This window comes from Salarias fasciatus, chromosome 5 (genome assembly GCF_902148845.1).
Source record: "Salarias fasciatus chromosome 5, fSalaFa1.1, whole genome shotgun sequence".
In the NCBI taxonomy this organism is placed as follows: domain Eukaryota; kingdom Metazoa; phylum Chordata; class Actinopteri; order Blenniiformes; family Blenniidae; genus Salarias; species Salarias fasciatus.
In genome coordinates this window covers 2903646-2917845 of record NC_043749.1, presented here as the reverse complement: position 1 = coordinate 2917845, position 14200 = coordinate 2903646, and the positions used below count along the sequence as shown (strand labels likewise).

The 14200-nt window shown below is 43.0% G+C and overlaps 1 protein-coding gene across 1 annotated transcript in view; it reads right to left on the bottom strand.

The window, feature by feature from the left end:
- Positions 1-14200, bottom strand: part of cntn3b (contactin 3b) — a 70970-nt gene that overhangs the window by 42706 nt on the left and 14064 nt on the right. The gene's annotated exons all lie outside the window — the stretch shown is intronic.

Below are 14200 nucleotides of genomic sequence, written 5' to 3'. Positions count from 1 at the left end.
ACCTTGTCGTCTGCCTCCAGCCTCTCTCATATGTGCAACATAACACTGTTGGAAATACAAAGCAGGTGTACAAGTCATCAAATAATGACTTGAGATACTCTAATGAGGTGAAAGCTGGAGATCAGAAACTGCGACGGCTCAGACTCATCATCACAAATGTCTTCGGTTCAGTCACACAGCAAAGGGTGAAATGAAGATGAAACAGGTGTCAAATTACTAGCATGATGAAAGGGAATCGCCCTAAAAGCAGACCGATGACATGAAAGTTGAGTCGGAGTGAAGGAAAAGACAATCGTAAAGGATTTTTACAACGAGAACAAAAAGATTCGCAAATTAACTTGAGGGTGAGCAGAACAGTTCTCCGTCAGCTTCATGAGTTAGTCGGAGTAAAGCTTGGTCGTGATCAAACAAAATCACAATGCACACCTACGAGCAGCAGCTGGCTTTAGCCACACGTGTGTACTTAAAAGATAATTCACATATGTGAGCGTGAGTGAAAGTGTGGACCCTCAGTGAGAGAATTCATTCATGAGTCTCCTTGTTGTTTACGACACACCCGGAAAATTGGAGACATTCCCATAAGCCTCAGCTCAAAGTGCTCACACTAATTACCATATGTTAGCACTGGTTGTCAAAAAATAAATCAGAGAGACAATAATTCAAACAATGAACACTCACCAGTGTTTTCAGACTGGCAATAGTGTCCTCATTATATTGCCTAAATAGAAATGTTCATTGCAAATGCACTGATACAACTTTTTCTAAAGGATGAGTACGAGAACGAGTGCACTGTATGCATGCATGAGTACGAGTACTAACCTTTAGCTCCGTGCCGATACAGACTCCCAATGAGTTGAAATATGAAATTCCATGAGCTAGATTTATGCTGCACATGCAGATGATCCACAGAGGCTACGTGTTGCCATGAACCACCGCCGCACAGCCGCTACGCCCATGCTACACGCACCTACAGCGGCCTTGAAGGCTCCAGTATACTGCTCCGAGGGACCGAGCCCACTGTGTGCCACACACACACACAGATTCCAGCTCACTGCTAATGAGCATACCAGTCATACTTCAATCATGTTTAGCATGTAGCATCACCGGTGTGTGAGCCCTGAAACTCTTTAGCATGTAGCATCACTGGTGTGTGAGCCTTGAAACACTTTAGCATGTAGCACAGCTCAGAGTAAAATCCTCCCGGATGCACAGAGCAGTTAAACTAAAGAGCGACAGTTGGGCTAGCTCTGCTGCTCCAAATGGAAGAACACAGTTTACAGTCTGGCCTGCTTTTGTCATTCTCGTTGATATCTAAGGATCTCCAAATTGGTGGTGTTCTTCTATCTTCCTGTTGCTGACACTGGTGTTGGTGAATCCTAAATCGAAAACAAAAGCAAAAACCTGATGATTGACTGAATGCATACATTAGCACTGACTCCACAGGATGCTCCACCTCAGTAAGAATGCAGCAATCCTCCCACTGTATTTGTGCAATCTGATTCAGAGCTGAATCTACACGCAGATTAAAACCGCCTAAACATTTTCCGTTATTAAAACGACGACTGCACGAGATGGAGCAGTCTTGGCAGATTTGCGAGTTCTTTGAGTGCTTTCTAATTAGTTTTCTGTTTGTGCTTTTGTGTTTCTGACTTATTGCTTTCTGACACCTTCATATTGCATTGTCAACAGACCATTTCCTTCGGAGAAAGGTCACGAGATACTCCGTCATGCGAGCTGAATTCACAAAGTGACAGCTATTAATCACCGCTACCATCGGAGGCAACGCGCCGAATGCCGCTCGCACCAAACAATGAGAAACACTTCTCTTGTAATTCACTGAAATCTACAGTCTGTCACTGCGCCCGTGACATATTTGAAGGAGATGAAAACTCTCTATACCATCCAGGGAAGCTACCGGGATTTTATCTGGGAGCATTAGCACAGATGAAAAATTGCATTCCTCTATAGGATTTGAGGGGGGAGGAAAAAAAAAAAAGGCAAGACACTGCTGGAATGGCATGTGTAAATCTGCCTCAGCAACAGTGCTGCCAAATGACAATTCCAAAGATAAGGAGGGGGAAAAAAAAAACAAAAAAAAAAAAAAACATCAATATCATTTTTTTTTTCTGCCAGGCAAACTAACAGGCAGTTAGAATGATGCTTCATGCAGTCTTAAAGCCAGTCGTGGCTCTCCCCGGTTTCCTGCCTGACAGACTACAAAAGACGGAGCTGTCTTTCATCTTGTAGCCTGCATTATTCATCTAACAGCCTGTGCCAGTCACTTAATCTGACTGATTTTGTCACCGTTCCAACAATATTACTTTTAAATGCTGCTCCGCTTGTCAGGAAAGAACTGAACTTTTCCGAGAACGCGCGCAGAAATATTCCAAACAAAATGCTCAATTTGCTGTGAGGGTTGATTGATGGCGTGTCTGCGTTCCTCGGAGGAGGAGGGTTAAATGTGGGAGGGTGGAGGGGGCGAGCTCCAGAAGCCAGCATGACCCGGACCCTTGAGCAAACAGCTGGCGGGGCCGGGATGGCGTCTGGACACGGCGCCCGCCACACCAGCCCGCTCCCCGCCACAGAAACACCTGACACAGCCTGGGATATTAGCAGACGCTGGGAACCTGTCAGCGCCGAGCGCCTGTTTGCCTTTTTCAAAATGGGATTTAGAGATAAGGAGAAGATCAACACAGACAAACGAGCCGCTGTCGGTTTTCGGTCAAAAAACGGCGCCGCATGGCGCCTCGCACTTGACATTAAAGCGGTTCTATTTATGGGATGTTTTTTTTTTTTTTCCCTTTCACAGTAAAAGCGGCTTTGTTAATGGTTGTCGGCCAGCTGTGCACAAAATAATAAGGCTGCATTTGCTGCTTCTCCCACGGTGACAGCGAGCCGAAAGTGAAAAAATGTGAACCTTCACACTCAGGAAACGTGAGGAAATGTCCACACGGCACGCCGTGTCTTCATCACACCAACGAGGCTGTGATTGCTTTACACTGGAGGGAAAAAAAAAAAAAAAGAAAGAAGGAAGAGATCTCACTTTCTCTTCATCGCCACCCCATCGCAGCTGTTTCGGCCCACTGTTTGAAATCCGTGCATATGTTCAAATTTGCTTCTCTCCGTCAGGTGGAATCGCTTCTCCAACCCTGATTTCGGCGGGGAGAAGAGGACAAACAGGAGCGCGGCTCTCAGCTGTGTGCAGCCCTCCTGCAGACGCCGCCCGATGATCAATGGAGGTGTAAGATTGCAGAGATCGCTTACAGCTGCGCCCAGAATCATGGATTTATTCACTGTTTAATAACTATGTAGAACAGGATATTGTGTGTCAGCTGGTTGGAGCAACATCATTTCAGGCAGGTCATTCTTCACTTCTCCATCAAGATGATTAAAATGTCTTCTTTTTTTTCGTCTTTTGGAATATATTAGTGCTTCCTAACATATTGAAAAGGAACCATTTGTTTAATGGCCAGAGCTCACGTGGGGGGGGGGGGGGGGACGTCCAAGGCTTTTCCTTCGCTTTTTTTGAACAGAGTTATAATGACACAAGCAAATGGATTTTGTTTTTCTTTTTGTTTTTTTTCTCAGAAATCACCAAAGGACACTGCCCTCCCTTGTACTTACTTACAAATTGGTCATAAAGACATTAACCGGACAGTAATGAAAAGCCTAATTTTGGTTCACTGCTTTCAAGCTGAAGCCAGAGATGAGGAGATAATACTAATGGCGCAGATCAATAGAAAGCGATCGAGCTTTTAATGAAGTCGTCAGTTCTGCAGGTATGAACACTAATTTGTGATCTGCTTACAGGCATGTTAATTCTAATAAGTTGCTGTGAGTTAATGAAAACCAATCAGGATTTTTGTTTTTGCTGTAGGATGAAATCTACATGCGACTAATCAAGCCCTGATAAATGATGCATGTTTGCTGTAAAAAATGTTCCTCATTGGAGAGTTCTGCCTTTAAATCTCACTTAATGACTATTGATTGCACAGTACTTATTAGACTATACTGGGGCTCAGTTTACACCATATTTCCAGTGAAAACACACAGGTTTTAAGTGTGTTTGTTTCAGAAAGGTTCTGCATGTTGAGAGCGATGTCCATTTACACGGAAGTGCATCACAGGGAAATGGAAAAACTACCAAACGAACACCAGCTTTAACACAAATCTCCGAGCCATCGATGGACATCTGCAGGAGTTCAGGTGAAGCTGATCTTTGGAGGATCTGCTGACAACACGTAATCATAAGTTGTGTCCACAGAACACTGCATTCCCAACAAAACAGCCAAATCTTCCAGATAAACAAGATTCAGCTAAATGAACTATAATCAATAACCAATTTCCTGCAGTGCATGCTCAGCAAAAAGCAGTCAGCACACGCCATGATAGCACTAATTGTACTCATTTCTAAAGCGCCGCCCACACGACCTTAAATCCCTCCTCAGCTGCATGTGTGAATCAGATAAGGTGCAGCTTTTTAAACGTGAGCCCGACATGACGCCCACTGCGTCCGCCGGCGGCCGGGAGGAGCTCCCAGCGAGCCGGACGCCGCTCGTCCTGCTGCCGTGCAGCGGGCGCGGTCCGATCTGAGCATGCTCCGAAGTGAACTCCTCCTGACCTTGAGGGCCGCATCAATTTTGCATGAGGTGTCCTCATCAAACAGACCGCGGGGATAGTGCTGCAGCAAGCGGTTCACCTGGCTTTTCCTCCAGGCCAGACACCCAGAGAGGCGACGGCAACCACACACACCACACACACACACACACACACACACATGCACACGCTCCCCGGCTGGTAATGGAAATTCAACTGCTGACCAGCGTTGCTCCCTGCAATTACCTGCAACCCGTTATTGCTGCTGCTTTTCTAATGAATTGATGCTCATTTGGCTTTTAAGCCAAGTGTGACCCAGTAAATACCCCTGAAACATGTGTGCCTGCCTTTTGTGTGCACAGTGAAGGAAAACAGGAGGGAAGAGAAGAAAAAGAAAAGAGGAGTCAGAAAATTGATCGATCGAAGGGGACGATTCATCCAGCAAATCAAATTCATTTGGAAATGTAAAATGTGTTAATTAAAAGAAAAAAAAACACTGCATTTCCTGTTGTATTTATGAAATCTGAAAACAATTGTAGAAAATGTCACTACAGCCTTCAGACATGTTCCACTTTGTGTCTGTTTTTTGCCAATTTGGCTATTTCTTTTTCTGACGTCCACCTTATACAGCATTTTCAAGTAAAAGCAGAAAACCTTTGTTGCATTCCAGGGTCCTATTTATACGACAACGAGGCTCAGAGTCATTGAAAATGCTCATTTTTAAAAACAGCTCCCAAGATGGAAGTTTCCGAAACTGTTCCCTCTCTGTGGAATTGGAGGAAACTGCAACTTACTCACTGGAAGCGTCTGACGTGTAAATGGGACCTGAGCTGTTTTTAGCTATTTTTACAGTTTCATTAGCTGCATTAATAATAGATTTTGGTTTTTTTAAGGTCTTAAGCCATTCCTTTTTTTATGTGTTCCTTTGGCCTTTTTCACCGTTATTCTTGCTGTTTTTAGTTGTTGACGTTGTTTTAATCATTTCATTTGTCCTCATTAAAGAAGCTGTTTGATCAATTGTTTTAATTATTGATATATTTCAGGACATTCAGCTGTTTCACTTTTTAAAGTGGTCTTTATGAGTCAAGATGTTTCCTGTTCCACCCATTTTTAAGCAATTTAACCATTTCAGCTGTTCAAGCCGTAAAGTTTTAGCAATTCAAGCTATTTTTTGAGATAAAATCAACATTTAGCAATAAGTCATTGCAGCTATCTTACCTTTTTTTCCTAAGTTTTATTTATGTCTTTAGTTTTTATATTAGTAGAAGTTTCTCACCAGTCTAGCTGTTTTACATTGCTTTATGAATCTATAATAGTGTTAAGCTTGTTTTTCTTCGCATATCAGCATTCTAGATGATTAAATGAGTGAGATCTTTGAACTCGTCTCTCTGAGACTTTTCTTTCAATTAAATCATGATTTGCTTAAAGAGGTGCATATAAACACCGCCGCACTTCTCACCTGAGGTGAGAGGCAGCGCACAGGTGACACGGTGGGACGTGACAGACTTCACTCAAACATTCTTTAAATCAATCGTTGCTTTTGTCTCCGTGAACTGTGAGACAAGAAATAAAAGGAAAATACAAATAAAGATATGAATGTTTATTCATATTTAATTTTGCGAAAGATTCATGCAGCCACAGGTTGAACCTTGTGTTAAGGCACAGTGGTATATATAAGCACACACATACACACACGCACACACACACCATTCATATTCATTTATCTTCCAGGTCTGACTCACTGAACTCAAAAGCCAGTCAGATAAATAAATGTATACTTTTCAAGCACCAACAGAGAAAATCGGTTCACATTTCTACTTCCTGAAGTCGTAGAAATATTCTCCACTTTCAGCGCGCAGTCCCACATCCCTCCAGTTTATCTGCTGGAGTTCAAATGATCTCTCAAGGCAAAGGGTCACAGAGCTTTTTTATTTTTTTCCTGCACTGTAAAGGGACAAATAACCCCTCTGAAGATAAAAATCGATCATACTTGGAAGGGCTTCTCCGTCCCGTTACCTGGCTCTGTGCTGCAATTGAATCCTTAAGAAAAAGAGTGAAAAAAATCTTCGAACACCCCCCTCCTACACACACACACACACACACACTCACACACACAAACACACACACAGAGCTTTTTCATCCTCCTATTTATGTCCCTCTTACCCCGTGCCAACCGTAAACAAAGCTGGAGTCATACATCTGCCTGAAGTCACATTACATGATGGCAGACACTCGGCAGAGCAGTTTTTTACCCCCCGCCCCCCCGCCTGCCCCCTCCCCTTTCCAATCACTGCTGTGCCCTTGATCCTGTGTTACAGCAGATTCATAGTAAACACAGTGACAGGTGTATTCATAAAGCAGAGCTCGGGGCCCCGGAGTGCGCTCCCGCTCTCACGCTGGACTATTCGTCAACTGGAGGACTGTCACCGCCCCCCCACCACCCGACCCCACCAACCCCCCCCCCCCCCCGTCCACACATACGCCGGGGTGTGGGCGAGGTGAGGGTGGAGCGCCGTGGCTGGAAACAAACGCGGAATCTGGCGGTGTGAAGCCGGCTAGCGACTGTAACTGGGGAGGATTATGAGGATAAACACAAATGACAACCCGGCGCTCGTCTCAGCATTTCTGCGCCGGAATATTTAAATCAACGAGACGGCATTGTCAACTTGTGAGGCAGCCCGTTAAAGGACTAATCCACTGCCGTATCCCTGGTAAATATCGCCAATCTGTTATGTTGGGGCGATTACAGGAGAGGCGATGTCAGGGAGTTCTTGGTTTGTTTGTTTTGTGTTTTGATTTTTTTTTCTTTTTTTTTTCCTTTTCCATTTAGCGTTGTTCACTCAGGGCCGAAAACATGATGAATTTTTCTCGAACAAACAAGTGTTTTGCAGCTGATCGGCAAAGATTAACACAATGAGTGATATCGCGTCCAAACAGGAGTGTGTTAGACCCTGTTTGAACCACAGAAATAGCATGAATGGAAATGAATGGAATGACTGTTTGCTTGCATTTGCCGTGGAGTGCCTGATCCCTCACAAGCATAAAAAAAAAACGTGTTACCATGGAATTTAGCTAGTTGGTGTGGGAAGTTATCAAATATATCGGTGCGTGTCTAAAAAAAAAAAAAAAAACGAGGAATTTGTGAAAAAAAATGCAATCTGGGAAACGGTGGGTTATGATGTTAAAGCTGTGGGAAGCACAAAGGCAATCAAAGAGATTCAGAAAAGACTGCAAGATCCAAGAAGATGTACAACGCAGCAAATACCTTGTAATAAAGTCAATAAAGTAAAGAAGTTGCTGAACAACATGAGACTTCAGAGTGTCTGAAACACCAGAAAATTCTTCAACATCTCAAGAAAAAGTCGCAGTTCGACACAAATTCACGATTTCACAAGAAAGTCGCCTCGTTGGCGACACTCCTGTCTGTCAGGCAAACCCTTCAGACGATCGGGGCCTTCGTGGTTTCCTGTATTTGCATTTAGTTTAAGTTTCCACGTGTATTCGTGGAAAACGTTTTCCCTTCCACAAACACCAAGAGCCAATGATCAATCTCAACTGGAGGGAATTCAAATTAAAGAAGCGAATCACTTTCTGTGCTGACTGGACTTGTGAAGGAGCTCCAGGGTTGGTCATATTTGAAAGTTGGAGTGTTGTGTTTATTCTCAGCAGGTGATGCCAGCGGAAATCCTAATTCAGTGGTGCAGCTGCCATCTCTGGATGGGTCCACCTCGTTACACTGGGACTACTGGCCAAAGTGCTGAACCACAGTCAGGGGGATTCTTGCTAGAGACAGACCCAGTTTCCCACTTTCATTCTTCAAATCTGTGAATTTGTTTTATAAATGTTAAGAAAATAGAGAATTTTAAAACTGTGAGATATTATTTAATTAATTAATTTATTTATTTATTTTTCAGATTTAGGATTTTTTTTTTATACTGAGAAAAAAACCAAGTAAATGTTAAAAAAAAAACCTATTGGAAAGTATTGAAAGGATCAAAATGATATTGTTTTTTTCAACTTAGTTAAAAAAAACTCTTTATACAAAATTAAGTTCTCAAAAAATGTCTTCAAAAAGCTTTCCAATTGCTGCTGTTTCATCATGATTTCCTTATTGTACTATTATGTGCTTTTGTGCTGGAGTCTTGTGCAAAATGTGTTACTGTAAAATAAAATGAGACATGTTGTGTCATATTTTCAGGCTTTAGCGGTTAGTTTTAAAGCGATACTTCAACATTTTGGCAAATTGGCCCGTTTAGCGCAATTCATTCGTCATTTCGAACAGTATACTTACTTTTTTTGTGAGGGCGAGCTGTTGTTTATTCAGAGTTGAGTCGGGGAAGGTTTTCAGGACGGACACAATGGAAGAGGATGGTATTTTGGTTCCCCCTCGTCAAACTCATCAAATACACAATCCAACAACCCCAAAACACTTTGGTGGGCAAATTATAATCTGCCCATTCACTACGCTGTGAAATATTAATGCAAAATTACGAGATTGAGTTGTTTATGCGAAGATTGCTAAGACGGAACTACTTGTCTGGGCGTAGTGATTTCAAAAGAAAAAGTAGTTCCCAGTATTTGCTTCAGTGTCGTAACGCTACAATATTATTTGTTGGTGTTCCACAGCGTAGTGAATGTGCGGATTATAATTTGCCCACCAAAGTGTTTTGGGGTTGTTGGATTGTGTATTTGATGAGTTTGACGAGGGGGAACCAAAATACCATCCTCTTCCATTGTGTCCGTCCTGAAAACCTTCTCCGACTCACCTCTGAATAAACAACAGCTCGCCCTCACAAAAAAAGTAAGTATACCGTTCGAAATGACTAAATAATTGCGCTAAATGGGCCAATTTGCCAGAATGTTGAGGTATCGCTTTAAGGATAAGAGAAAAACATGAAGGTGGCCATATACAGTATGACTAGCCATCCATCAATACATCCAACTACTAATCCATTCATCAATTAATGCATCCATCTATTAATCTATCCATCCATTAATACACCCACCCATCCCTCCATCCATCCATTCATCCATCGCAGCATACCCCTGAACAGGCCACCAGTCCATCACAGGACAAACACAGGATGTATGGACACCTGCCCTAAAAAGAGTTCATTTGTTTTCTTTTGTGTTTTTATTTGTGGATTAATAATTTAAGCCGTTTCTTTGGTAGATAAATCCCACGCAGGGTTTTGACCCAGATCTACCCTGCAGTTGATTTGAAAACTGTAAATATTGTATTTGACTGGTTTTGGGGTGAGGTGAAGGGTATTTCATGTTGCGTCTAGACAGGATGTAACAGAAGCTGCTCTGACTGTATGGATTTCTGTTTCTCTGTCTACAGATCCCGAACCCTGATCCTCTACCTCGGTACCGCGAAGGCTCTGTAGCCGCCTGACCACAATTAAAACTACGAGCCACGCCCATGCATAGAGCCACACGTTTCTTTATTTCTGCACATGAGCGGCGCTGTTTATCCTGAATCGATCCAGCGTCCGCCACCCCGCGGCTGTGAATCCACAGCGAGCTCACCAAATCTGTATTCCTCTTGGCCCAACAGAAAGCGTGCAACAAAAGCAATCTTTACTCTTGTTTCTACAACCTTTCCGGCACCCAGCTGCTTCAGGAAATTACTGAGCCCTTTTTTTTTTGTTTTTGTTCTAAGGAAAAATGGAACTGTAAATTTGGGAGATGTTTTTGTTTTTTCTTTTCTCTCTCTCTCTCTCTCTTAGCATTTACTCTCCCAGCAGGAACCGGGGTTTGGGCTGAGTGCTCCATAAGAAGAGGAAATCAGATAGGATTGAAAGAAGGATGCTGTTGAACGGCATTGTTTGGTTTAGTCTTTTCACAGTTTGCACATACTGAACAAAGAAAGCTTCAAGGTCTCTCATCTTATTATATATATATATATATAGGCTGCTACTCTACAGACAAAGCAGCTTCTCAAGCTGTCTTTATTTGAAAAAAGTCTTCTTTTTGATTAGCAATCAATGCTCCGTTTACACAACAACGTGACCAACAGAGCTGCTGTGGCTGACTGACAGCAGTAAAGTTTCTGATGCAAACCTCCAAGTAAATCTGTGTGTGGAGTTTGCATGTTTACCCTTGGCCTTGTCTTCCCCGGTGACTCTAATTTGGCTGTCAGTGTGAGTGTGTGCATGAGCGATTGCGTGCCTCTCTGTGTTTGCCCCGTCCGCCGGTGCACGCCGCCCTTTGCCAAATGCTAGCAGGGACTGGCTTCAGCTCGCCGGGACTTGGCTCAAGTGCTAATAAATAAATGACTGGGGCTTTTGTGACAAGAAAAATTCTCCTACGGGCAGGCATGACAACTCCCGGGAGGGAAACAAGAAAAAAAATCACCAAAAATGTGTGGAAGCATTTTGCTCTAAACCTTCAATCCAAGCCTAAAATGCAACGACTGAATTCAGCCTGTGCATTCAGGGTAAATTCATTGTGTTCTTCAGGGGAAACTCTTTAACAATGTGGCTGTGCGTTGGTCAAACTGGGCCAGTGGCATTAAAATTCATATTGTTCTCCCATTAACTCTCCTGAAAGTCTTTATTTTCAGTTTGCATGTGAATGAAACTGTCTAGAACTCAGACAGCGTTTACACTACGAGGTTTTCCAAAGGAAACGGAAAACTTTGGTTTCATTTTAGAGACACATTTACATGACAACAGTGCTCGAAGTCACAGAAAACACACATTTTTGAAGACGCTCCGTCTTTGTCTGTGTACACAGAGAAAAATGCAACTTTTCTTAAATGTTATCAATGCGAATCTATACTACAGTCATTGTAAACAGTTTTATCGGTAAGAGTTTCTTCGCTTTCCTCCAGCCCCTCACAAGTTTGTCACACACTCAGTTTCCAATTTCTGCTTTATATAATTTTAAGTGTTTAGTTTAAAAATGTTCTTATGATTTACTTTGCATTGTCCGTCAAATACGTTAGTAGTAAGGTTTTTCTGTGGTACTGCAGCAGCATTTTGTTGTCATACAGTGATATTTGCTGGTCCCAGATGGTATGTATCAGTGTATTTTGATATTTTAGACAGTTCTTTAAAAAGGTCAGGCGACCGGCCAAACTGGAAAGGTGCAAAGTGAAAATCCTGGAAAATCTGGTACTTCTCAAAAAAACAGAAAAATCAAGACATTCCATTTTTGCTGCATCACTGTGAAGTTCCTGACGCCCCCCAGACGAGGCCCGCTCCACGCGTTGAGAAACATTTGCTTTAAACACCTTTTAAACATGCCAAAAACCCTAAAAAAAAGACTTCGTCACTCCTTTAAAGCTCAGTGTTCCCGTCATAAGAACTCCTGCCACTAGAGGGCGGAACTGCTCATTCACACTTCTGCATTTATTTCCTTCCAACTGAACTGGCAGGCTGAACTTCTGCTACATCTGGCCTTCTTCCACTGGAATCCCAGGATGAAACTGATCCAGGTAACATCCGCTTCCCCACTGCAGCAATAAACGCAGGTAAATCACCTCGGAGGATATCGACAGCGTGCGACACTCTCATGTTGGCAAACCAAACTCTGAGTGAACTGACAAGATGGCTGCTGCAGCTGCTTCCCGCCAAGGGTTAACGCCATCTCCTCTGACAAATTCAATATAGTGTGGCCCAATTCTCAGTGTGGATATCCAGCCAAATGGATGAATTTTACTTAATAGCCGGAGTAACTGAGGAAATTAAGCGCGCTGCTCTGAATGTAATACCCTCTCGCCTGGCACATCTAATTATACAAATACAGTTCATTTGCAGAGTGTGGGCTCTGTGCAGAGTTTGCAGACTCTTGGTGAAAGTCGGAGCATGACCATTTCCTAACAGCGTTTCTCACAGCCAGCATGGGGAATTCTCGAGACTTGGATTTCAGCGCTAGTTAAATGAAATGCAGAGAATTTAGTTTTTTTTTTTTTTTTTTATATCACCAAGACAGGGGAAAAAAACAAAAAACAAAAAACTGTTGTGTCTTTGCCCAAAGGGAAACAAGTCAGGGGCAATCACTGTCAAAACAGCTGACGTAACCCAAATAACGCTATGCAAGACTCCCTTCAAGGAGTTAAATTATGACAAAATAACTGTGTGTCTTTAAAAGCATTACCAAAAGTGCCAATCCACAGTCTGAGGGATTTTCTCACACTAGCATCAAGTCCTTCTTTTCAACCTGGTTTCACTTTCTAGCGTTTATAACGGAGGGCAGCGACTCCGAGCAGGAGCGCGTCGACCTCCACGGACATCATCAGCGTGGAATGTGTGTGTTGTCGCCGCACGGCCAAGAGAGACGGAGGGCTTTGAAGTGCTGTGAAATCGGCAAAAGGACACACTCGCAGAGATGAAAAGGCCCCACAAGACGAAGTTAATTGAAGATGTACGTGAAATCACAGCAATGCAATCGACTGTATCTTCAGAAGGCCCGAATCCTCTGCAGCGTTGGGTTAAATGTCAGGGCCGCGGTGACGAACCGCACATTCTACAACGTGAAAACACTTCACACGCAAACCTACCCCGGCCCCAGTGTCACCTTTCTTAGTGCGGTTGTCTAGGAACTCGTGAAGCTGCTAGCTTTCTCAGATTCATGTACGTCTCTAAGCAAATACATTTGGAGTTTTCTTTGTGTGACCTGATAAATTAACCAAAATTCAACCCCATTTTCATTTGAATCGCTTCCTATTTCTACAAATTAGGAGGCTAATTAGTTGCAAAACCTTTCACTCTAATCATTAACCAGTCGCTAACAAAAAACATCTGTTTCGGATGTTCAATAAAGAAAGAAATAAGCAGTGTGTGTTTTTTGTAACGAGAAGGAGCTGCTTTTTGCACGTATTTTACAAATCCACCAGGACTTTCTCATTCGAAACAAATTGTGTCAATTAAAATGCAACAATCAAATATCAAATCGACGATGGTGGTGGAAAACTTGCAGGATTTTTTTTTTCCCTAAGTCATACGAGTTTGATGGTTTGAGTCGGTAACCGACAATTTTCTAACTGTGTTTCGAGCGAAAACACATTATTTTTGTGTTTTCGTTTCAGAAGAGTTTTGCGTTCACCCAGCAGTGTTTTCACAACGACACAGAAATGAGAGGAATGCTGAAAACGCAGTTAGCATGTTGGGCAACGAGTTGGCGCTGTTGATTATTCTTGTAACGAAATCACACACGTGCCCGTGTGCCGTAACGGTGACTCGTAAAACGGCGATTTACTTGGATTCAATATAAATTTATAAAAGGATTTCATGTACTTTCATTGGTTGTAAAAGGTGTATACCCACTCCTGTACTCTGTACTCCTGCCCGCTGCTCGCTCAGCTGGAGACGAAGAAGAAGAAGAAGAAAAAAAAAACAGAGGCGCTGCAGCCCGTCTTGACTACACTATTCCCCAACGCGGCATCAACACCACTCTGAGCCCGAGAGACAAAAACCTCTCCAAGCACACAAGTGAGCGTCAGAGGGGCTTTAAGTTGTGGGTGAAATAATGCGGGTGATGGTTTCGCCTTCATCTCTGGGATGGCTCAGGTTGCACAACAAGTATACTGATTCCCCCCCCCCCCCCCCCCACTGCTGCGGCTTGAGCCGTGTTTTCAGCACAGACGCATTATAGG